The sequence below is a fragment of the Engystomops pustulosus genome, chromosome 6 (assembly GCF_040894005.1).
Source record: "Engystomops pustulosus chromosome 6, aEngPut4.maternal, whole genome shotgun sequence".
Lineage (NCBI taxonomy): Eukaryota > Metazoa > Chordata > Amphibia > Anura > Leptodactylidae > Engystomops > Engystomops pustulosus.
In genome coordinates this window covers 72,553,799-72,577,632 of record NC_092416.1, presented here as the reverse complement: position 1 = coordinate 72,577,632, position 23,834 = coordinate 72,553,799, and the positions used below count along the sequence as shown (strand labels likewise).

The 23,834-nt window shown below is 46.0% G+C and overlaps 1 protein-coding gene across 9 annotated transcripts in view; it reads right to left on the bottom strand.

Moving 5' to 3' along the window:
• The window catches only part of GRAMD1B (GRAM domain containing 1B), a 168,516-nt gene that overhangs the window by 97,907 nt on the left and 46,775 nt on the right, over positions 1-23,834 (bottom strand). Inside the window, exons 1-2 of one of the 9 annotated variants that reach the window (XM_072156533.1) lie at positions 11,415-11,506; positions 791-834 (exon numbers count right to left, since the gene is read on the bottom strand). The exons of 6 other annotated variants lie outside the window; for them this stretch is intronic. The gene's annotated coding sequence lies outside the window, so the exon portion shown is untranslated. 2 more of the 9 variants (XM_072156532.1, XM_072156524.1) reach the window with 2 other exon arrangements.

Genomic DNA, 23,834 nt, shown 5'->3' with positions numbered 1-23,834 from the left:
ACATTTCGGATGTAAATGGAAATATTGAAAAAACAACCATAGACGTAAAGATCAGCAATGTCAATCATTAATAATTATTATATTCATTGTGCCAAGTATTTCAGTGCAAACAAACAGAGTAACATGTTAAAGGTACCGACTCAATATATAGTTTTTGGAAAAATATCAAATATCTTTATTTAAATTCATACCACAGACATTTAAAAGCACCAACATGTGCAAATTCATGTCCTATGTAATCAGTCAAATATGTGCAAAATGATGCAAGGATTACAATAGCAGCCACGTAGATATGTGCAAAGAATAAGCAGTGGTTGCTGTAAAACCCTCTCCCCTGTAATGCCCGCACGATGCAATCAATTTCCTAGTATAATATAAAGCATAAATAAATACAATCAAAGCTCTATATGCTTGTGCCAAGTGCCAGCAGTTCTGACAAAAATTTCTATAACAATTATAGAGGCAACTTTACCAGCATCTGCCTAGTGCCTATGCACCGTAATAAAAGAACGAATACACTGTACATATCATCAATATAGATGTGATTTCCCAACAAAAATTCCAAGCCTTGTGAATAACCCAGAGTCTGCAATACCATTCATTTCATGCAGTGTTGCTTTAGAAGTGCACAGGCATTTAAAGGGTAAGAAAAAAGGGATGTGAGGGGGCAGCCAGGCACATTTGAGGGGCTACTGCCCTCCGCTCCCCTGCTTTGCATTCAGAAGCTTGGATTCATTCTGGAGGAAGAAGTCACTTACGCACAGGGAGCTGAGCAGCATTTCCATCCTACCTTTGCTGTAACCACCTCAGCGGCTTCCATGCTGTGTACTCGGCCTATAGATAATCAACCATTTGAGAGAGATGTGCATCAGGTAAGCAAGTAATGACCATGAGTAGAGGCAGCTATCTTTGTAGTAGGGTTTGTAGAAGTAATGGGTAGATGAGCAATAAAGAAAGGACAATAGGACTATCATGTGAGCAAGGCATGAGCTGAACCATGGAAGAACCATGTTTAAGTAAGGGCAGGCATCATTGTAATAAAAGTGGCATGGCTTGTATGGGTAATGTATAGATAAACACAATGAAAAAAGGATAAAACTATTAGGTGACCAAAACATAAACATTAAAGGGAACCTGTCACCAGGGACCTCATTTTCACTAAAGACAGGTTGCAGAAGCTTATCACACCTACAGTGCAAAAATGCCTTTCTTCCTTTTCTAAGCATTTACCTAAACAATATTGTGTGTTATAACTTATTCTTGCATCCTGACAAAATCCTGGGGTAGTCACAGGGGCTGGACGTTGGTTTGGATGAATTTCAAAAAACAACTTGTGGCATGTCTGTGTTACTCACTCCTCAGAGCTTAGCCTCCACATTTGTGCTCCCGTACAGCTCCTCCTCCTGCTCCTTCTCAGAGGTTACAGCCTGGTGAGATGACATCAGTGGGAGAGGGACAGAGCTCAAAGATGGAGGCAGCCTGCAGCTCAGACAAGTCACATGTTTTTTGAAATGCATCCAAACCAAAGTCCAGCCCCTGTGACTACCCCAGTATTTTGTCAGGATGCAAGAGTAAGTTATAACACACAATTATATCGTAATGAAAAGAGGCAGAGAGGCATTTTTGCACTGCAGGTGTCACAGGCTTTTACAATCTGTCTTTAGTGAAAATTAGGTCCCTGGTGACAGGTTCCCTTTAATAGAGGCACCCAGCAGCTTAATAGTAGTAGTTGTAAACTTTAGGGGTCGATGGGCAGACAGGTGAAAGAGTGAGCTAAACTATAGGTACCATGTATAGGGGGGCAGGTATCTGTAATATAGGTGGTAGTAGTTTTATGTGTATGGAGTACATGAACACAATGTAGAAGGGATGAAAGGCATAAACTGAAATTGAGAAAAAAAAACATTAGTAGGGGCGCCATCAGTGTGATGTATTCGATGTTGTAAACTTTAGTGGTGAGATGACCAGACTTGAGCAAGAGTTAAGAGTCTTCCAGGTGTTTACTGTAGAAGGACCATGTATAGTAGCAGCTATCAGTGCAATAAAGCTGGTAGGGGTTACAGAAGTGAGGGGTAGATAGGCAGAATGAATATAGGGTGGAGCATAGGTTTAAGAGGTCATGAGCTGTACCGGAGAATTATCATGTGTAGTGGTCAGTGTAATAACTTAAGTGGTATTAAATAGTGGTAGTGGATAAATGAAGAAAGGGTATGATAAGGTATAGATTTAGGCAATATACAAGTTATGCAATATTCTGTATACAGACAAGGTAAGTTCTATCTGTATAAATCTTTGAAAATTCATTGTCATCAATTCATCCCTTGCCATAAAATAACAAGAGTAATCTGACTATTCGCGGCAAACCATTTCTGCACCGATTTAACCTCTGTATTTAGGACAACACAGAAATAAACACAGGATTAGATTATGGCCCAGCTTCTTCATGCTTCACCACTAGAGGGCACTTTGCTAGCAGAGAGCTCTGACAGCAGCTGAGCAGTCAGCAGAGCCTGCAGGTTACTTGCTGCCTGTTCCATTTATTTCTTGTTCTATACACAGTACAACGCATTATAGAGAACACAGAAGAAATGTTTGGAAATGTGTAGAAGCCGCTAAGAATTATACTGTGAATAAACGGCTGAGCCTACCTGTATATGAATTCTCATACAGACTTATAACATTGCTCTATTAAATAGCATGGACAATGTAGCACTGCAGGAATAAACTGATAATTCACCTGTATTAGCTCAGATTCAAGTTTACTCTAAGTGTACAGGTTTCCTGACTGTGTGTTCTCTGTTGTTAATTTGTCATAATACAGGCCGTCATTAATGGAAGTCTGCCTTCTGCTAACAAATTAGAAGGATTAGGAAGGAAACCTGCAAGCCTGATTCTGACTCTAGAAAACACAAGTTTCAGGGAAACATTTTTTTGTGATAAAGCTCCAAATTTCATGCATAAATGTGGCCACCGCTGCAGGTGGCACCAGCTGGACCCCTCATTCTCACGATCTGAGGGGGTCTCAGCACTGAGACTCCCAATTATCAGCAAGTTAGGCCCTATCCCATGGATAGAGCCTAACTTGTCATAGCTGGAAACCCCTAATCGATACACTAGTACACTACATTTGAAAGCATTTCAGCAATATTTTCCACACCTGCCTAAGACTTTTGTCGTTCTGTATATAAACCAGTGTAGTCAAACTACTTGAAACCACTATAGTAAAGACGACCCATAGATACAGACGGACCTCTCTGCCCACAGTGACCGCTGGTGAAGCTCTTTGCATCCTTTAATTTAGTCCCAGACTGCAATGATCAGCTGTAATGTGTCTTTAATGAAGTTTTAGTGATAATTAGAGATGAGCGAACATGCTCGTCCGAGCTTGATGCTCGTTCGAGCATTAGCGTACTCGAAACTGATCGTTGCTCGGACGAATACTTTGCCCGCTCGAGAAAATGGCAGCTCCCGCCGTTTTGCTTTTTGGCGGCCAGAAACAGAGCCAATCACAAGCCAGGAGACTCTGCACTCCACCCAGCATGACGTGGTACCCTTACACGTCGATAGCAGTGGTTGGCTGGCCAGATCAGGTGACCCTGGGATAGACTAGCCGCTGCCCGCGCTGCTCGGATCATTCTGTGTCTGGATGCCGCTAGGGAGAGAGCTGCTGCTGGTCAGGGAAAGCGTTAGGGTGTTCTATTAGCTTACTGTTAGGCAGGAGTGATTCTCCAAGAACCCAACAGCCCTTCTTAGGGCTACAATAACGTTCTACTTTTTTTTTTTTTTTATTTGCATCTAGTACCATTTTGTGAGGAATTAGCAGGGGGACTTGCTGCCGTTGTGTTTAGCTCTTAGTGGCACACATATCCACCTCAAACACCAAAGTGGGAAAATTTAGTAGGGGTTGGATTTCAATTAGGCACAGTCTGCCATTTTTCCTTTTTTATTTTACGTTTATTTTGTTTAATAACTCAGTGTCATCTCATCTGGCATAGTAGTGTGCTTTCATACTTGGCTAGAAAATAGCCATAGGAGAATCCAAACGGCTTACGCCTACAGTAGCGTTATATATTTGATTTCTGGTTGATCTGCTGGTGGCTGTACTTGCTGCAGTGCATCTACTAGCCAATTGTGAGCAATTTGTAGTGAGACTTGCGACCGCTGTGTTTTGCGCTTAGTGACGCACATATCCATTGCAAAGACCGAAGTGGGAAAATTTAGTAGGGGTTGGATTTCAATTAGGCACAGTCTGCCATTTGTCCTTTTTTATTTTACGTTTATTTTGTTTAATAACTCAGCATCATCTCATCTGGCATAGTAGTGTGCTTTCATACTTGGCTAGAAAATAGCCATAGGAGAATCCAAACGGCTTACGCCTACAGTAGCGTTATATATTTGATTTCTGGTTGATCTGCTGGTGGCTGTACTTGCTGCAGTGCATCTACTAGCCAATTGTGAGCAATTTGTAGTGAGACTTGCGACCGCTGTGTTTTGCGCTTAGTGACGCACATATCCATTGCAAAGACCGAAGTGGGAAAATTTAGTAGGGGTTGGATTTCAATTAGGCACAGTCTGCCATTTGTCCTTTTTTATTTTACGTTTATTTTGTTTAATAACTCAGCGTCATCTCATCTGGCATAGTAGTGTGCTTTCATACTTGGCTAGAAAATAGCCATAGGAGAATCCAAACGGCTTACGCCTACAGTAGCGTTATATATTTGATTTCTGGTTGATCTGCTGGTGGCTGTACTTGCTGCAGTGCATCTACTAGCCAATTGTGAGCAATTTGTAGTGAGACTTGCGACCGCTGTGTTTTGCGCTTAGTGACGCACATATCCATTGCAAAGACCGAAGTGGGAAAATTTAGTAGGGGTTGGATTTCAATTAGGCACAGTCTGCCATTTGTCCTTTTTTATTTTACGTTTATTTTGTTTAATAACTCAGCGTCATCTCATCTGGCATAGTAGTGTGCTTTCATACTTGGCTAGAAAATAGCCATAGGAGAATCCAAACGGCTTACGCCTACAGTAGCGTTATATATTTGATTTCTGGTTGATCTGCTGGTGGCTGTACTTGCTGCAGTGCATCTACTAGCCAATTGTGAGCAATTTGTAGTGAGACTTGCGACCGCTGTGTTTTGCGCTTAGTGACGCACATATCCATTGCAAAGACCGAAGTGGGAAAATTTAGTAGGGGTTGGATTTCAATTAGGCACAGTCTGCCATTTGTCCTTTTTTATTTTACGTTTATTTTGTTTAATAACTCAGCGTCATCTCATCTGGCATAGTAGTGTGCTTTCATACTTGGCTAGAAAATAGCCATAGCAATAGGATAGCATTGTTTGGTTTTAAAAACTCAAAAACACAAAAAAAAAAAAAAAACACAAAAAAAGTAAAAAAAAAATTAAAGCTATAACTCTCATTTTAAAAATGTTTAACCCGAGGGCTAGGGGTAGAGGACGAGGGCGGGGACGTGGGCGTCCAACTACTGCAGGGGTCAGAGGCCGTGGTCCTGGCCGGGGTGAGACACCACCTGCTTATGAGGGAGCAGGGGAACGCCGCAGAGCTACACTCCCTAGGTTCATGTCTGAAGTTACTGGGACTCGTGGTAGAGCACTGTTGAGGCCAGAACAGTGCGAACAGGTGATGTCGTGGATTGCTGACAATGCTTCGAGCAATTTGTCCACCAGTCAGTCTTCCACGCAGTCCACCCATGTCACCGAAATCGCCACTCCTCCAGCTCCTGCACCTCAGCCTCCTCCCCCCAGTCTGCCCCCTCCCAGGAAAATTTGGCATTTGAACCGGCATACTCTGAGGAACTGTTTTCTGGACCCTTCCCACAGTCACAAACCACTTGTCCGGTTGCTGCTGAGCAATTTTCCGATGCCCAGGTTTTCCACCAGTCACAGTCTGTGGGTGATGATGACCTTCTTGACGTAGTGGAAGTGTGTAAAGAGGTGTCCGACGATGAGGAGACACGGTTGTCAGACAGTGAGGAAGTTGTTGTCAGGGCAGGAAGTCCGAGGGGGGAGCAGACTGAGGGATCGGAGGATGATGAGGTGACAGACCCAAGCTGGGTTGAGAGGCCGGGTGAACACAGTGCTTCTGAGACGGAGGAGAGTCCTCGACCAGAACAGGTTGGAAGAGGCAGTGGTGGGGCCAGACGGAGAGGCAGGGCCAGAGCTGGTGCATCAGCGCCAAATGTGTCAACTAGTGAAGCTCCCGTGGCGAGGGCTCTTGCGGCGAGGGCTAGATCTTCAGAAGTCTGGAGGTTCTTTAAGGAAACACCGGATGACCGACGGACTGTGGTGTGCAACATTTGCCAAACCAGGCTCAGCAGGGGTTCCACCACTACTAGCTTAACTACCACCAGTATGCGCAGGCATATGAATGCTAAACACCCCACTCAGTGGCAACAAGCCCGTTCACCTCCGGCCGTGCACACCACTGCTCCTTCCCCTGTGTCAGCTGATAGTCAGCCCCCTGCCCAGGACCCTGCCACAAAAACCCCATCGTCGCCTCCACGATCCTCCACAGCATCCACCAGCGTTCAGCTCTCCATACCCCAGACGCTGGAGCGGAAACGCAAATATAGTGCAACCCACCCGCACGCCCAAGCCCTTAATGTGCACATCTCCAGATTGCTTAGCCTGGAGATGCTGCCCTATAGGCTAGTAGAGACCGAGGCCTTTCGCAACCTCATGGCGGCGGCCGCCCCTCGGTATTCGGTCCCCAGCCGCCACTACTTTTCCCGATGTGCCGTCCCAGCCCTGCACCAGCACGTGTCAGACAACATCACCCGTGCCCTGACCAACGCCGTTTCTGACAAGGTCCACCTGACCACGGACACGTGGACGAGTGCTGCCGGGCAGGGCCACTATATATCGCTGACGGCACATTGGGTTAACTTGGTGGAGGCTGGGACCGAGTCTGACCCTGGGGCTGGTCATATACTGCCGACGCCGAGGATTGCGGGGCCTACCTCGGTCCAGGTGTTTCAGGCCTACTATGCCTCCTCCTCCTCCCACCCCTCCTCCACCTCCTCCTCCGAACTACCATCCGTGGGCACGGCGCCATCAGTCGGTAGCTCTAGGCACAGCAGCAGTGCCGTTGCTAAGCGACAGCAGGCGGTGCTCAAACTGCTGAGCCTAGGCGATAAAAGGCACACCGCCCAAGAGCTATTACAGGGCATCACGGCGCAGACTGATCTGTGGCTGGCACCGCTGAACCTGAAGCCAGGCATGGTTGTGTGTGACAACGGCCGTAACCTGGTGGCGGCTCTGCAACTCGGCAGACTGACACATGTGCCATGCCTGGCCCATGTGTTAAATCTGATAGTTCAGCGTTTCCTCAAGACATACCCCAATCTGTCAGATTTGCTCACGAAGGTGCGCCGCATCTGTGCGCATTTCAGGAAGTCCAGCACAGATGCTGCCACTCTCAGGGCAGCGCAGCGCCGCCTCCAACTGCCCGCTCACCGACTGTTGTGCGACGTGCCCACGAGGTGGAATTCAACACTGACCATGTTATCCAGAGTTTACCAGCAGCGCCGAGCCATTGTAGACTGCCAGATGTCAACTTCCACCAGAACTGGTAGTCAGGTCAGTCAGTCAGCTTCCTCAAGTCTACAATGAGGAGTGGACGTGGATGTCTGATATCTGTCAGGTGCTGAGTAACTTTGAGGAGTCAACACAGATGGTCAGTGGCGATGCCGCCATCATCAGCCTCACCATCCCGCTGCTTGGCCTGTTGAAAAACTCTCTGATCAGCATGAAGTCGGAAGCTTTGCGCTCGTCACAAGAGACGGGGGAAGAAGATTCCCTTGTTGATAGCCAAAGCACCCTTAGGTCTGTTTCTCAGCGCATATCGGAGGAGGTGGAGGTGGAGGAGGATGAGGAGGAAGAGGAGGAGAATGTTGGCGAGACACAAGAGGGGACCATTGTTGAGTCCTTTACTGTTCAGCGTGTATGGGCAGAAGAAGAGGAGTTGGAGGAGTTGGAGGAGGAGGAAATGGACAGTCAGGCCAGTGAGGGGAGTGAATTCTTACGCGTTGGTACTCTGGCGCATATGGCAGATTTCATGCTAGGCTGCCTATCCCGTGACCCTCGCGTTCAAAGAATTTATTCCAGCACCGATTACTGGGTGTTCACTCTCCTGGACCCACGGTACAAGCAAAATCTTTCCACTCTCATCCCTGCAGAGGAAAGGAGTGTGAGAATGCATGAATACCAGCAGGCCCTGGTGCACAAGCTGAAACAGTATTTCCCTTCTGACAGCGCTAGCGGCAGAGTGCGTAGTTCTGCGGGACAAGTAGCGAGGGAGAGTAGGCGAGCAGGCAGCTTGTCCAGCACTGGCAAGGGTACGCTTTACAAGGCTTTTGCCAGCTTTATGTCACCCCAGCAAGACACTGTCACCTGTCCCCAGTCTCGGCAGAGTAGGGCTGATCTTTACAGAAAGATGGTGAGGGAGTACGTAGCTGACCATACCATCGTCCTAAATGATCACACAGCTCCCTACAACTACTGGGTTTCAAAGCTGGACATGTGGCACGAACTGGCGCTGTACGCCTTGGAGGTTCTTGCCTGCCCTGCCGCTAGCGTCTTGTCCGAGCGGGTTTTCAGTGCAGCTGGTGGCATCATCACCGATAAGCGTACACGCCTGTCGACTGACAGCGCTGACAGGCTGACGCTTATTAAGATGAATAAAGCCTGGATTTCTCATAATTTCCAATCTCCACCAGGTGAAGGAAGCTCAACCTGAATAATTGATCCACTCCTCCTCCTCCTCATTTTCCTCCTTCTCCTCCTCTTTGTACAGTAAAGCAGAGGAAACTGGCTATTTTTTGACAGGGCCCACTGGCTCTTGCTATAGTACTTTATGCATTCAATTTTTCTGGAGGGCCACCGACCCGGTCCTCTGTTTTAAACAATTTTTGGGAGTGCCACATACAGGCACTCAATCTATTCTATTTTTCTGGAGGGCCACCTACCTGCTCCTCTGGTTTGAAAACTTTTTGGGACTGCCACATACAGGCACTCAATCTATTCTATTTTTCTGGAGGGCCACCTACCTGCTCCTCTGGTTTGAAAACTTTTTGGGACTGCCACATACAGGCACTCAATCGATTCCATTTTTCTGGAGGACCACCTACCTGCTCCTCTGGTTTGAAAACTTTTTGGGACTGCCACATACAGGCACTCAATCTATTCAATTTTTCTGGAGGGCCACCTACCTGCTCCTCTGGTTTGAAAACTTTTTGGGACTGCCACATACAGGCACTCAATCGATTCCATTTTTCTGGAGGGCCACCTACCTGCTCCTCTGGTTTGAAAACTTTTTGGGACTGCCACATACAGGCACTCAATCTATTCAATTTTTCTGGAGGGCCACCTACCTGCTCCTCTGGTTTGAAAACTTTTTGGGACTGCCACATACAGGCACTCAATCTATTCAATTTTTCTGGAGGGCCACCTACCTGCTCCTCTGGTTTGAAAACTTTTTGGGACTGCCACATACAGGCACTCAATCTATTCTATTTTTCTGGAGGGCCACCTACCTGCTCCTCTGGTTTGAAAAATTTTTGGGACTGCCACATACAGGCACTATCCAAATTAAATTGTCTCCATAGCAGCCTCCACACGTTGTCTCCATTGCTACCTCCAAAAGTCGTCCATATAGCTGCCTCCATACATCGTCCCTTTATCAAACGAGGTGTGTCAGGCAGAAATTTGGGTTGTTTTCATGGATTCCACATCAAAGTTGTTAACTTTGTCGCCACCCAGCTGTGTTATCCACAAAATATACTAATAAACTTTTATCATTTACCAATATTATTTCAGCGCTTCTTGCGCATCTGTTTACATTCCCCTCACCCGCCATATCCTAAACTTATAAGAACGCTACTACACTTGATCTTATACAAAAGGTTCTTAGAAGTGCTGTTTGGGGAGTAGCCTAGAGACAGGGGCTTGGATTGGCGAAAGCTCGCCTGGCAGCGGAGCGCCAACTCCATGCCAAGATCCAACTAACATAGTTTTAACTGCAGAACCTTTAATCTACTACTAGTTCACTGCCTCCATACATGGTCCCCTTATCAAACGAGCTGTGTCAGGCAGAATTTTGGGTTGTTTTCATGGCTTCCATGTTAACTTTGTCGCCACCCTGCTGTGTAATCCACAAAATATACTGGCAAACTTTTATCATGTACCGATATTATTTGAGCGCTTCTTGCTCACCTCCTTTGGTTCCTCTCTGCCACCCATTGGTTTGAAGCCTGAGTCCATTTAGGGTATGTCGCCATGCCACTCTCTAGCCTGCTGCCGCTGCCTCTGCATGCCGTCCCCTATAGTGTCAGGGTCAATTATTGCATGTTTTAGATGCTATCTAGCTTCATTCTGTCACTCTGTCATGGCCATGCTGTTGCCCATAATTTTGGCATAATGGTGCGATTAAGCAGCCTCAGAGGCATCCATGCATGCTGCCCCTGCTGTTTCCTGTCCATTTCCGTGGTGTTTCCATCCTTTTCTGAGGTTCCCAGGTGTTTGGCCAAGCTTCCCTGTGCAGAGCCTTGGTCCCCTTGAAAAATGCTCGAGTCTCCCATTGACTTCAATGGGGTTCGTTATTCGAGACGAGCACTCGAGCATCGGGAAAAGTTCGTCTCGAATAACGAGTACCCGAGCATTTTAGTGCTCGCTCATCTCTAGTGATAATCCTTGTTCCCACCACAGCAAAAAAAAATTTTAAATCCAAATTGTCACTGGGACAATTTTTTTTTTTTGTCTGGAGCTACAATTATAAAATATACAGTTCCGAGTTACATACAAATTCAACTTAAGAACATACCTAAGGAACCCATCTTCTATGTTACCCAGGGACTGCCTGTATACTGTAAAATGTAACTACGGTAGTTTCACAGTGTTACTAGTTACATCCTCCAATATAGTTGTCTGTATATGAAAGTATTGCCCATCACGGCAGTCCCAGGTGATAGAGATAGTTACTTAATTATACCCAGGGCACCATAGCAGTAGTTAGAAATGATGGCATGGCAAGCATGTGTGCCCCCTGTCCTGGCTTTGAAGGGGACAACGCTACAATGGGGAGATGAGGGATATATGAGGCTGGCGTTAATAAGGGTAGTCTCTATATGATGGTTTTGGATATTTATGGTTGGGTGGTGGGAGGAGATGTGAGGCTGGTGAAATAGGAGGTGGCACCGCACAACAGAGCAGCATAAGATCACAGGGTGTTGTTTCGGGTATTTTGGTGCAGAGGTATGAGAGGAGCAGAGGTCACAGCAATGTGATTTCTGTGTGGGACAGAACAGTGCGGGGAGAAGAGGAGAGGAGGAGGGGGATGCATTCACACGCAGAAGGCTGAGTCTGAAAAAATGCTAATCCCATCCAGCACACTCACCTTAAGCCTTACTCCAAAACACAGGAACTTATTACTAGAACCTGTCAGGGATTTGTTCCCATTCTGACAGTGTGTGATGCTCAGTTCATCTGCAGAAGCTGCACAACCTCGCTGAAAGCTGCAGCGCTATTGGATGATCTCAGTGACTTCATCCAGCCACATTCATCATTGTATACTCAATGTCCCCAGCCCTGGGAATGCAGATCTGCCTTTGGCCTAGTTACACTGAAATCAATAGATGGCAAGAGACGACCTACAACCGGATGATGGGTGCTCGGTACCAAGAATAAAGATGCTTCAGAGATGCGAGTATGAGCCGTATACAGAAGCGAATGCCTGTATCCTGGGCGTTCATAATTGTATGATCAGCAACTGGGGGGGGGGGGGAGATGTGGTTCTAGAACAGCGTTCCTAATCTCCACTGAATGCAGATTATGCAGCAGACAATACTATTTCCTGAAGTTCCTATACAATAATGGAATCTGTGGGTCAATCACCTTTCATTTCACATGAATGAAGCTGATTACACTCCAGACTGATAGAAGGCTCGCTACATGCACCTACTGCTGTGATGAAGGAAGCCACCCCTGCTCTAGGTCATGATTCGCCTAATAAGAGCCCAGGGGATGACAAGAATGGAGGACAACAGTGCAGGAGTACTTATCATGGCAGCAAAGAGGACTACAACTCATATCCAAAAATTATGGCCAAGTCTAGCAATTGAGTGATACTTCTAAAAAATGTCTAAATCATTAGTGATTGCAGCTGCTCAGACGACCAAAAAAATAACATGAGCTGCAACAATAATTTTTTGGTCCACATAATCAAAGCCTAACAAGAGGGACCCTTCCATACAGGCATTTCGATAGTTATTGATACTAAGACACATGATCTGCACACTACTCCACACTGTAGTAAATCTGACAGTGCACAAAGTCTCAGCACAGTCCAAATAAATACAGCGAAAATGGCAAAATATACAGCAGCAGGAACATCCAAGCTTATTTATTAAAAATAAAAGCAGGTCACAGATAAAGCCATAGGATCTAGGTGTTGAATCACTTATATTTAGGAGCTCACACATTAAAATTTATGATTGGGTTTTTTTTGTCTATGCTTGGCGTTGTTTTGGAGCAGTTGTGGTACAAATGCTGTTTTGAGACTTTCCATTGTGCCAAATGAACATAGGACAGTTCAAAGTCACTTTAAAATTCATTATTTGCTTAGTGAAAAATAGAAAAAAAATAGTCTAAATTGATTTGCGGTTTGGCACAAACTCTTATTTAGGAGATTGTTTTGGCGCAAAATGATTCCAGTCACCGCATGGGGTAGAAATAGGAAAAAAACCACTACCAAATTTATCAAGACCAATGACTCATTAGAGGGACATGTGCGCAACAAAAAAGGACATTTTGCGACAAATGCAAAAAAAAAAAAAAAACAATATTACAATAATACAACACACATTGACTCATTTGATGAATTTGGCTAAAACAAAAATAGAATTTAACATAGAAAGCCAAGTCAAAGACAAATTGTCATGATATATTTTCCCCATAGAGTCTATTATTCTCAGTTATTCTATTATGACCTAGTTATATCTACCCCTAAAGCTGCGATCTGTGATTTATGTTATATCCTTACTTTTATCAGAAAAAAATAGAGGTAAACCAGGTGTGAACAGGGCCCAATAGGTAAGAAGAATTGAGGCTGTGGGGGGGGGGGGGGGGGGAAGAACCGGGCCCAATAGGTAAGAAGAATGGAGGGTGGGGAATTTGTACGTATGCATTGTGGATGAAGCTCGGATAATTAAAAAGGTGGCCCTGGTATTAAAGAACTGCGCAGGAACAGGGAGCACAATAGATGGATGCGATGCACCTCATGTGACCCATCTATAGGTAAGCATAAATGTTTTTTGTTTTTTTTTTTGTTTTTTATAGTGGCACATAAGTACTTTATAAAGGATTTGAGACACTAAACCACTTGTTTAGCGTGTGTTTTTTTTTGTCCCAAATCGTCTTGACAGGTCCTCTTTAAGACCCTAGCAACATACCTGTATCAAGGGTTTCACTATGTGGTTTTTTTTTTAAATCTCTTTATTCAAATATTTCAATTATTACAAAAAAAAAAACAATAAGAAAAGCAAGGAAGAGTTTTAACAAACAAAAGCATCAAAAAGGCATTCAATGTTAACTTTCAATACAATAAGGATAGTCTATTCATCATCAGAAAATCGCTACACATTATTGCATGAATCCCTCGATTTTCTGACAGAGAAATACAAATTTCACTTATACAATCCCATGATAAACAAATAACTATTACAATGAATGTCCTCTCTTTACCCTTTCACTATGTGGGTAATTTAAAACGCCTTTGAATACGGAAATTATTAGTTTTTTTTTTAATAAAAAATTATTAATATATAGCAGCATATATGAAACATTACATCTTTGTCATGGGGGATAACCAGATTTGGAAGAGTCTTATTTCCTTACAATTTAAGGTTATAGTGGAACATTTTGGAAGATACATTTAAGGAAAGCTCTGGCTAGTAGGAAATTAGGAAAAAAAGTTGTTCCTGTTAGAAGTCCACTTCATGTTTGGTTAAAAAAAATAAAAAATAAAAATCAGATCATTGGATGTCTGGTTGAGTACACAAAAGATAATTGGATAATTAAGGTAGATTTATTTTGTTTTTATTTCCTTCAAAAAAGGGCTTAGATTTATTGTGGTGGAAGACTACTAATTTGCCAGAAAAAGAATCACACCTAAAACAGGCACCCTCCCTTCTTTGGTTAAAGGGGTTGTCAGAGTTCTTGAAAAAAGTGGCCGGGAGAGGGCTGCTAAAAAAAATAAAGTCCTACTTACCTTCTAGTGCCCTCCGGTATCTAGCGCTGCTGTCACTCCGGTCCGGGCGCCATGTTTGTTTCATTTTTTTTAAACAGCCCTCTCCCGGCCACTTTTTTCAAGAACTCGGACAGCCCCTTTAAGAATAGTTAAAGGGGTATTCTGGGAATATGAAGGTCTGACACAAAAACCCATGATGATATAAATAAATGAAAATAACAAAACTCAATGTCGTTAGTCACAAAACGGAGATTAAATAGTTTGATTTTATGATTTACAAAATTTATGGCCTCTCTAAAGTAGGTGGCCGCCTCTGGAAACTACAAGTTCCATGATCCTTTAGTTCTCAGTAACTCCTCCTTCTAATGTTCTGCTCCTAGTGATGATATAACAGACTTTCGTGTTCTGTTACCATAGTAATGATCTGTAACTGCTATCACCAAAACACTGACCATACTGGATGCACTGCAACCAACCGACTACAGCCAAACATAGTGGTGATCACATGACTTGCCTAGGCAGGTGTAGGACGTGTGACATGTGGCCAGCGGCCAACTTCTGTCGTGTGTCTTCTCCGCGCAGAGGAAATTAACGGACTGATTAAAAGGCCAGTAGAATTTTAATTCTTCATTACAGTCTATGTCAGCAGCATTTTCTGCTAAGGGGAGCAACATTTTAAATATCAACTAATTACACATTAGTTTATATTTTGAGTACCCATTTGTATATGAATTATGTGGATTCCTGGAATACCTCTAGTTGAAATTAGTATGGTGGAGTATAATTGTTACTTTGGCACCATTGGGTTGTATATCACGGTTTGGTTTAACCGAAATCTACCAACAAAGTCAATGCATGATAAACCAGGGGAATTTTCTCATAGATCGTCTTATATTTGTTATCCATGACCTCCTTCCTTCTTAAATAAAAATACTAATTAGTCAGAATGGCTCTGAGCGTGCTACAAAACCCCCCTGTGCTATTTCCTCCCAGGCTGTTACACTCAGGGCCGGATTATAGGGGGTCGCACGGGGCGCAAGCCCCAGGGCTCCCACCACTTTGTGCTTAGAAGGGGCCCCCACCAAATGTGGGCGAATCACCAAAAGTGTATTTGGCTCCGGGCTCCCCAGGCCGAATCCTGCCAATATGCCCTGAATCAGTCTATGGCAGAGCGAGAGAACAATAAGTTCCCTGCTCTGCCATAGACGATCGGATGTAAAGATGGCGGTGCCCTGCCACTGGCGCCGCCGACTGTAGCAGGTTGCCACCATCTTTGTTTACATTCGATATCCACTAGTATCCTGACACCGCGATGGAAGTGAAGAAGGTTAGCACGCATCTGGGGAACGATGGAAGGCGGGTACAATTTTATTATTTTACCTATGACTGTATATAGTTATTATAGGGGGGTTGTATATATTTATTATGGGGGTATATTGTTATTATAGGGGGCTGTATATAGTTAATGCTGTGGGACTATATAGGTAATGTTGGGGGGCTGTATATAGTGATTACTGGGGGGCTGTATATAATAATTACTGTAGGAGCTGTATATAGTGATTGCTGGAGGAGCTGTGTACAGTGATTACTGGGGGCTGTATATAGTGATTGCTGGGGGAGCTGTACATAGCGATTGCTGGGGGAGATGTATATAACGATTGCTGGGGGAGCTGTATATAGCGATTGCTGTTCCCTCTAAGGACTACATTCAATGGGGGCCCCCACCATATTTTGCACCCAGGGGCCCCCACCAACCTTAATCCTGCCCCGTTCTCACCCCCTTCACTTCTTGTAATCTCAGCAGTAGTGAGTACACAGCGGAAGGTGGTAAGTGCTTCTTTATACTAACAGCCTGTGTATTTACAACACTGAGAGGCTCTTATAACAGACTTATAGTCTTTCAGGTTCATTATCATAATGTTCTAAGTTGATTTTCGAAGGAAGGAGGGTACAAATAACAAATATAACAAGATTATCACAGTCACTGTATCTGAATCTATTAGAAAGTGCCCCTGCTTGATTTTGATGGTTGAGGATTAGAGATGAGCGAGCACTAAAATGCTCGGGTACTCGTTATTCGAGACGAACTTTTGCCGATGCTCGAGTGCTCGTCTCGAATAACGAGCCCCATTGAAGTCAATGGGAGACTCGAGCATTTTTCAAGGGGACCAAGGCTCTGCACAGGGAAGCTTGGCCAAACACCTGGGAACCTCAGAAAAGGATGGAAACACCACGGAAATGGACAGGAAACAGCAGGGGCAGCATGCATGGATGCCTCTGAGGCTGCTTAAACGCACCATTATGCCAAAATTATGGGCAACAGCATGGCCATGACAGAGTGACCGAATGAGGCTAGATAGCATCTAAAACATGCAATAATTGACCCTGACACTATAGGGGACGGCATGCAGAGGCAGCGGCAGCAGTGGCAGGCTAGAGAGTCTCATGGCGACATACCCTAAATGGACTCAGGTTTCACCAAAGGAGGTGAAATGATTTCCTATGTGAACAAAAGGTTGACGGTATATTTAGTCGATAACACAGCATTGTGGCGACATAGTGACCAAGTTCCATAACGTATCTGGTGAAACACCCTAAAAATGAGCCTGACACAGCTCTTTTGATAAGGGGGACAACATGTGGAGGCAGCCATGGAGACGACTTCCATGATTAAGAGCGACAGTATGGGGCATTCATATTGCGCTGCTATGATTGCAACTTCAGGTCTCCAGCATGGCGGCGACAGATGGGCCGAGTTCCACTATGTATCTGGTGAAACACCTGAAAATTCTGCCTGACACAGCTCGTTTGATAAGGGGATGATGTGCTAAATATCCTCTCGTGCTCCAGCGTCTGGGGTATAGAGAGTTGAAATGAGACATTGGTGGACGCTGTGGAGGATCGTGGAGGCAAAATGGACAGGAAACAGCAGGGGCAGCATGCATGAATGCCTCTGAGGCTGCCTAATCTTGGGATGGAGCTGGCGGTCCACTGCCAGGCGAGATTTCGCCTGTCCAAGCCCCTGTCTCTCGGCTCCTCCCCACCCAAAATGGGCCTGGGGGCCAGAAGCGTTTACTTTGAAAAAATTATAATTTTCAAAGCAGGCCGGGTCGTTTGAATATTTCACCTAGGAATAATGGAATAGCATAGTGGTTCTATTTTTAATTGTTTTTACGGAAATGGTTCCATGATTAAGAGCGACAGTATGGGGCATCCATATTGCGCTGCTATGATTGCAACTTCAGGTCTCCAGCATGGCGGCAACAGATGGGCCGCGTTCCACTATGTATCTGGTGAAACACCTGAAAATTCTGCCTGACACAGCTCGTTTGATAAGGGGACGATGTATGGAGGCAGTGAACTAGTAGTAGATTAAAGGTGCTGCAGTTAAAACTATGTTAGTTGGATCTTGAGATGGAGCTGGCGCTCCGCAGCCAGGCGAGCTTTCGCCAATCCAAGCCCCTGTCTCTAGGCTACTCCCCAAACAGCACTCCTAAGAACCTTTTGTATAAGATCAAGTGTAGTAGCGTTCTTATAAGTTTAGGATATGGCGGGTGAGGGGAATGTAAACCTGATGCGCAAGAAGCGCTGAAATAATATTGGTAAATGATAAAAGTTTGCCAGTATATTTTGTGGATTACACAGCAGGGTGGCGACAAAGTTAACAAGTTTGATGTGGAATCCATGAAAACAACCCAAAATTCTGCCTGACACAGTTCATTTGATAAGGAGACCATGTATGGAGGCAGCTATATGGACGACTTTTGGAGGCAGCTATGGCGATGACGTGTGGAGGTAGCAATGGAGACAACGTGTGGAGCCAGCTAAAAAGACGACATGTGGAGGCTGCTATGGAGACAATTTAATTTGGATAGTGCCTGTATGTGGCAGTCCAAAAAAGTTTTCAAACCAGAGGAGCCGGTAGATGGTCCTCCAGAAAAAATAAATAAATTGAGTGCCTGTATGTGGCAGTCCAAAAAATTGCTTAAAACAGAGGACCGGGTAGGTGGCCCTCCAGAAAAATTAAATACATAGAGTACTATAGCTAGAGCCAGTTGGCCCTGGCAAAAAATAGCCAGTTTCCTATGCTTTAGTGTACAAAGAGGAGGAGAAGGAGGACAATGAGGAGGAGGAGTGCATACATTATTCAGGTTGAGCTTCTTTCACCTGTTGGAGAATGAAAATCCGGAGAAATCCAGGCTTTATTCATCTTGATAAGCGTCAGCCTGTCAGCGCTGTCAGTCGACAGGCGTGTACGTTTATCGGTGATGATGCCACCAGCTGCACTGAAAACCCGCTCGGACAACACGCTAGCGGCAGGGCAGGCAAGAACCTCCAAGGCGTACAGCGCCAGTTCATGCCACATGTCCAGCTTTGAAACCCAGTAGTTGTAGGGAGCTGTGTGATCATTTAGGACGATGGTATGGTCAGCTACGTACTCCCTCACCATCTTTCTGTAAAGATCAGCCCTACTCTGCCGAGACTGGGGACAGGTGACAGTGTCTTGCTGGGGTGACATAAAACTGGCAAAGGCCTTGTAAAGCGTACCCCTGCCAGTGCTGGACAAGCTGCCTGCTCGCCTACTCTCCCTCGCTACTTGTCCCGCAGAACTACGCACTCTGCCGCTAGCGCTGTCAGAAGGGAAATACTGTTTCAGCTTGTGCACCAGGGCCTGCTGGTATTCATGCATTCTCACACTCCTTTCCTCTCCAGGGATGAGAGTGGAAAGATTTTGCTTGTACCGTGGGTCCAGCAGAGTGAATACCCAGTAATCGGTGCTGGAATAAATTCTTTGAACGCGAGGGTCACGGGATAGGCAGCCTAGCATGAAATCTGCCATATGCGCCAGAGTCCCAACGCACAAAAATTCACTCCCCTCACTGGCCTGACTGCCCATTTCCTCCTCCTCCAACTCCTCCAACTCCTCTTCTTCTGCCCATACACGCTTAACAGTAAAGGACTGAACAATGGTCCCCTCTTCTGTCTCGCCAACATTCTCCTCCTCTTCCTCCTCCGATATGCGCTGAGAAACAGACCTAAGGGTGCTTTGGCTATCAACAAGGGAATCTTCTTCCCCCGTCTCTTGTGACGAGCGCAAAGATTCCGACTTCATGCTGACCAGAGAGTTTTTCAACAGGCCAAGCAGCGGGATGGTGAGGCTGATGATGGCGGCATCGCCACTGACCATCTGTGTTGACTCCTCAAAGTTACTCAGCACTTGACAGATATCAGACATCCACGTCCACTCCTCATTGTAGACTTGAGGAAGCTGACTGACCTGACTACCAGTTCTGGTGGAAGTTGACATCTGGCAGTCTACAATCGCTCTGCGCTGCTGGTAAACTCTGGATAACATGGTTAATGTTGAATTTCACCTCGTGGGCACGTCGCACAACAGTCGGTGAGCGGGCAGTTGGAGGCGGCGCTGCGCTGCCCTGAGAGTGGCAGCATCTGTGCTGGACTTCCTGAAATGCGCACAGATGTGGCGCACCTTTGTGAGCAAATCAGACAGATTGGGGTATGTCTTGAGGAAACGCTAAACTATGAGATTTAACACATGGGCCAGGCATGGCACATGTGTCAGTCTGCCGAGTTGCAGAGCCGCCACCAGGTTACGGCCGTTGTCACACACAACCATGCCTGGCTTCAGGTTCAGCGGTGCCAGCCACAGATCAGTCTGCGCCGTGATGCCCTGTAATAGCTCTTGGGCGGTGTGCCTTTTATCGCCTAGGCTCAGCAGTTTGAGCACCGCCTGCTGTCGCTTAGCAATGGCAAAGCTGCTGTGCCTAGAGCTACCGACTGATGGCACCATGCCCACGGATGGTAATTCGGAGGAGGTGGAGGAGGGGTGGGAGGAGGCGGCGGCATAGTAGGCCTTTGAGACCTGGACCGAGGTAGGCCCCGCAATCCTCGGCGTTGGCAGTATATGAGCAGCCCCAGGGTCAGACTCGGTCCCAGCCTCCACCAAGTTAACCCAATGTGCCGTCAGCGACATATAGTGGCCCTGCCCGGCAGCACTCGTCCACGTGTCCGTGGTCAGGTGGACCTTGTCAGAAACGGTGTTGGTCAGGGCACGGATGATGTTCTCTGACACGTGCTTGTGCAGGGCTGGGACGGCACATCGGGAAAAGTAGTGGCGGCTGGGGACTGAATACCGAGGGGCGGCCGCCGCCATGAGGTTTCGAAAGGCCTCGGTCTCTACCAGCCTATAGGGCAGCATCTCCAGGCTAAGGAACTTGGAGATGTGGACGTTGAGGGCTTGGGCGTGTGGGTGGGTTGCGCTATACCTCCTTTTGCGCTCCAGCGTCTGAGGTATGGAGAGCTGAACGTTGGTGGATGCTGTGGAGGATCGTGGAGGCGAAGATGGGGTTTTCGCACGGGAGGTGTTTGGGCCGTGGTCCTGGGCAGGGGACTGACTAGCAGATGACACAGGGGAAGGAGCAGTGGTGTGCCCGGCCGGAGGTGAACGGGCTTGGTGCCATTGAGTGGGGTGTTTAGCATTCATATGCCTGCGCATACTGGTGGTAGTTAAGCTAGTAGTGGTGGAACCCCTGCTGATCCTGGTTTGGCAAAGGTTGCACACCACAGTCCGTCGGTCATCCGGTGTTTCTTTAAAGAACCTCCAGACTTCTGAAAATCTAGCTCTCGCCACGGGAGCTTGACTACGGGCAACATTTGGCGCTGATGCACCAGCTCTGGCCCTGCCTCTCCGTCTGGCCCCACCACTGCCTCTTCCAACCTGTTCTGCTATAGGACTCGCCTCCGTCTCAGAAGCACTGTGTTCACCTGGCCTATCAACCCAGCTTGGGTCTGTCACCTCATCATCCTCCGATCCCTCAGTCTGCTCCCCCCTCGGACTTCCTGCCCTGACAACAACTTCACCACTGTCTGACAACCGTGTCTCCTCATCGTCGGACACCTCTTTACACACTTCTTCCACTACGTCAAGAAGGTCATCATCACCCACAGACTGCGACTGGTGGAAAACCTGGGCATCGGAAAATTGCTCAGCAGCAACCGGACAAGTGGTTTGTGACTGTGGGAAGGGTCCCGAAAACAGTTCTTTAGAGTATGCCGCTTCAAATGCCAAATTTTGCTGGGAGGGGGCAGACTGGGGGGAAGGAGGCTGAGGTGGAGGAGCCGGAGGAGTGCTGATTTCGGTGACATGGGTGGACTGCGTGGAAGACTGACTGGTGGACAAATGGCTAGAAGCATTGTCCGCAATCCACGACATCACCTCTTCGCACTGTTCTGGCTTCAATAGTGCTCTACCACAAGTCCCAGTAACTTGAGACATGATGAACCTAGGGAGTGTAGCTCTGCGGCGTTCCCCTGCTCCCTCATCAGCAGGTGGTGTCTCACCCCGCCCAGGACCACGGCCTCTGACCCCTGCAGTAGTTGAACGCCCACGTCCACGCCCTCGTCCTCTACCCCTAGCCCTCGGGTTAAACATTTTCCAAATTAAAGTGTAAACTTTTAATTTTTTTTTTTTTTGTGTTTATTTTTTTTTATTTTAACAAAACGATGCTTTCCTATTGCTATGGCTAACCTACACTGACAGCACACAACTGGATTTTGTGCTGTGCCTGATGAGTTTGAGCTATAAAATGAAATAAAGGTAAAAAAAAAAATAAAAAATCAGCAGACTCTGCCTAATTCTAATCAAACCCCTAATAAATTGTCCCACTTCGGTGTTTGAGGTGGATATGCGTGTCACTAAGAGCTAAACACAACGGTCGCAGGTCTCTCAGCAAATTCCTCACAATATGGTACTAGCTGCACTACTAATGCCAGCAAGCCCAGCCACAAGCAAACAAAAAAAAGGAAAATATAACGCTATTGTAGGCCTAAGTAAGCCGTTGGGGTTCTCCTATGGCTATTTTGTAGCCTACAATGAAAGCACACTGCTTTGCAAGATGAGTTTGAGCTATAAAATGAAATAAAGGTAAAAAAAAAAAAAATCAGCAGACTCTGCCTAATTCTAATCAAACCCCTAATAAATTGTCCCACTTTGGTGTTTGAGGTGGATATGTGTGTCACTAAGAGCTAAACACAACGGTAGCAAGTCCCCCTGCAAATTCCTCACAATATGGTACTAGCTGCACTACTAGTGCCAGCAAGCCCAGCCACAAGCAAATAAAAAAAAAATGTATAACGTTATTGTAGCCCTAAGAAGGGCTGTTGGGTTCTTGTACAATCACTCCTGCCTAACACTATTCTAATAGAACACCCTAACGCTTTCCCTGACCAGCAGCAGCTCTCTCCCTAGCGGCATCCAGACACAGAATGATCCGAGCAGCGCGGGCAGGGGCTAGTCTATTCCAGGGTCACCTGATCTGGCCAGCCAACCACTGCTATTGACGTGTAAGGGTACCACGTCATGCTGGGTGGAGTGCAGAGTCTCCTGGCTTGTGATTGGCTCTGTTTCTGGCCGCCAAAAAGCAAAACGGCGGGAGATGGCATTTTCTCGAGCGGGCGAAGTATTCGTCCGAGCAACGAGCAGTTTCGAGTATGCTAATGCTTGAACGAGCATCAAGCTCGGACGAGTATGTTCGCTCATCTCTATTGAGGATTGATTGTCAAGATCAAGGTCTGTAAACCAAGAACACTTATTTGCTGCCTTGTGCTCCCTATGGCAAGATCTGCTATTCTTTTAACTTATTATGCCCTTGTTTTTATGGAAATAAAAACTATGCAAATGCTCTAAGTGTGCTTGATTTACAATCCCTGATCCTGGTGGTAGATGTTTTTTAATTATTTTTCTTTGCCTCATTGAACAAAATGTCCTTTTGTGCCCATGCTTGCTTGTTATGCAAAAAAATTAGTTAAGAACTTTTAAAGAAAAACTACCGTAAGTGCGGTTTGCCTGTGGAGTGTGTGCAAGATTCATGAAAAGTGGCACCAGTATTGGATTATAATATAGGCAGTTTGGGCGGTATCTAGGGGGCCCAGGCCACACAAACCACCCACCAACCTTTATACTGAGAAGAAACATTACCCATGAAATCCTTGCACGTCTGTTCCTGTTCTCAATACACATGTACACAAGAGACATTTTATGACCTTAAAAAGGTCCTCCAAAGCTCCTGAAACCACATACCAAAAGCAGGCAAAAGAGACACATCCTTCATTCCCCAAGAAGCTGGATTCTGGTACCAAATGTAGGAAGTGATTCCAGACTTGTAGGGGCTATAATATTTATACAGCCCAGGGTGCATGGCAGTATGAATCCACCGCTGTGTGGCACACATTCTTCATGAATCTGGTGCCCCTTCATTGCTTCGGTAGAATGCACCAACTTTTCTTTGGTGCACCTTAAAGGAAATCTACCATTTGATTTTGTGCATTATGAACCAAACAAACTTTGAAAATGCTGTAGCTACACTGATGCATAAACATATCTTGTTTAATCCCTGAGCTGAGTGGTTTTGCTGAAAAAAACAATTATAATATTCAGGACCTTGGGAAACCTGGATTGTCTCAGCCTGCCATTGATAAACATATTACACAGTTTTCTGAACTGTCCAGACAGGACTAATCAACCTAAGCTGGAACACTCATACACAGCAG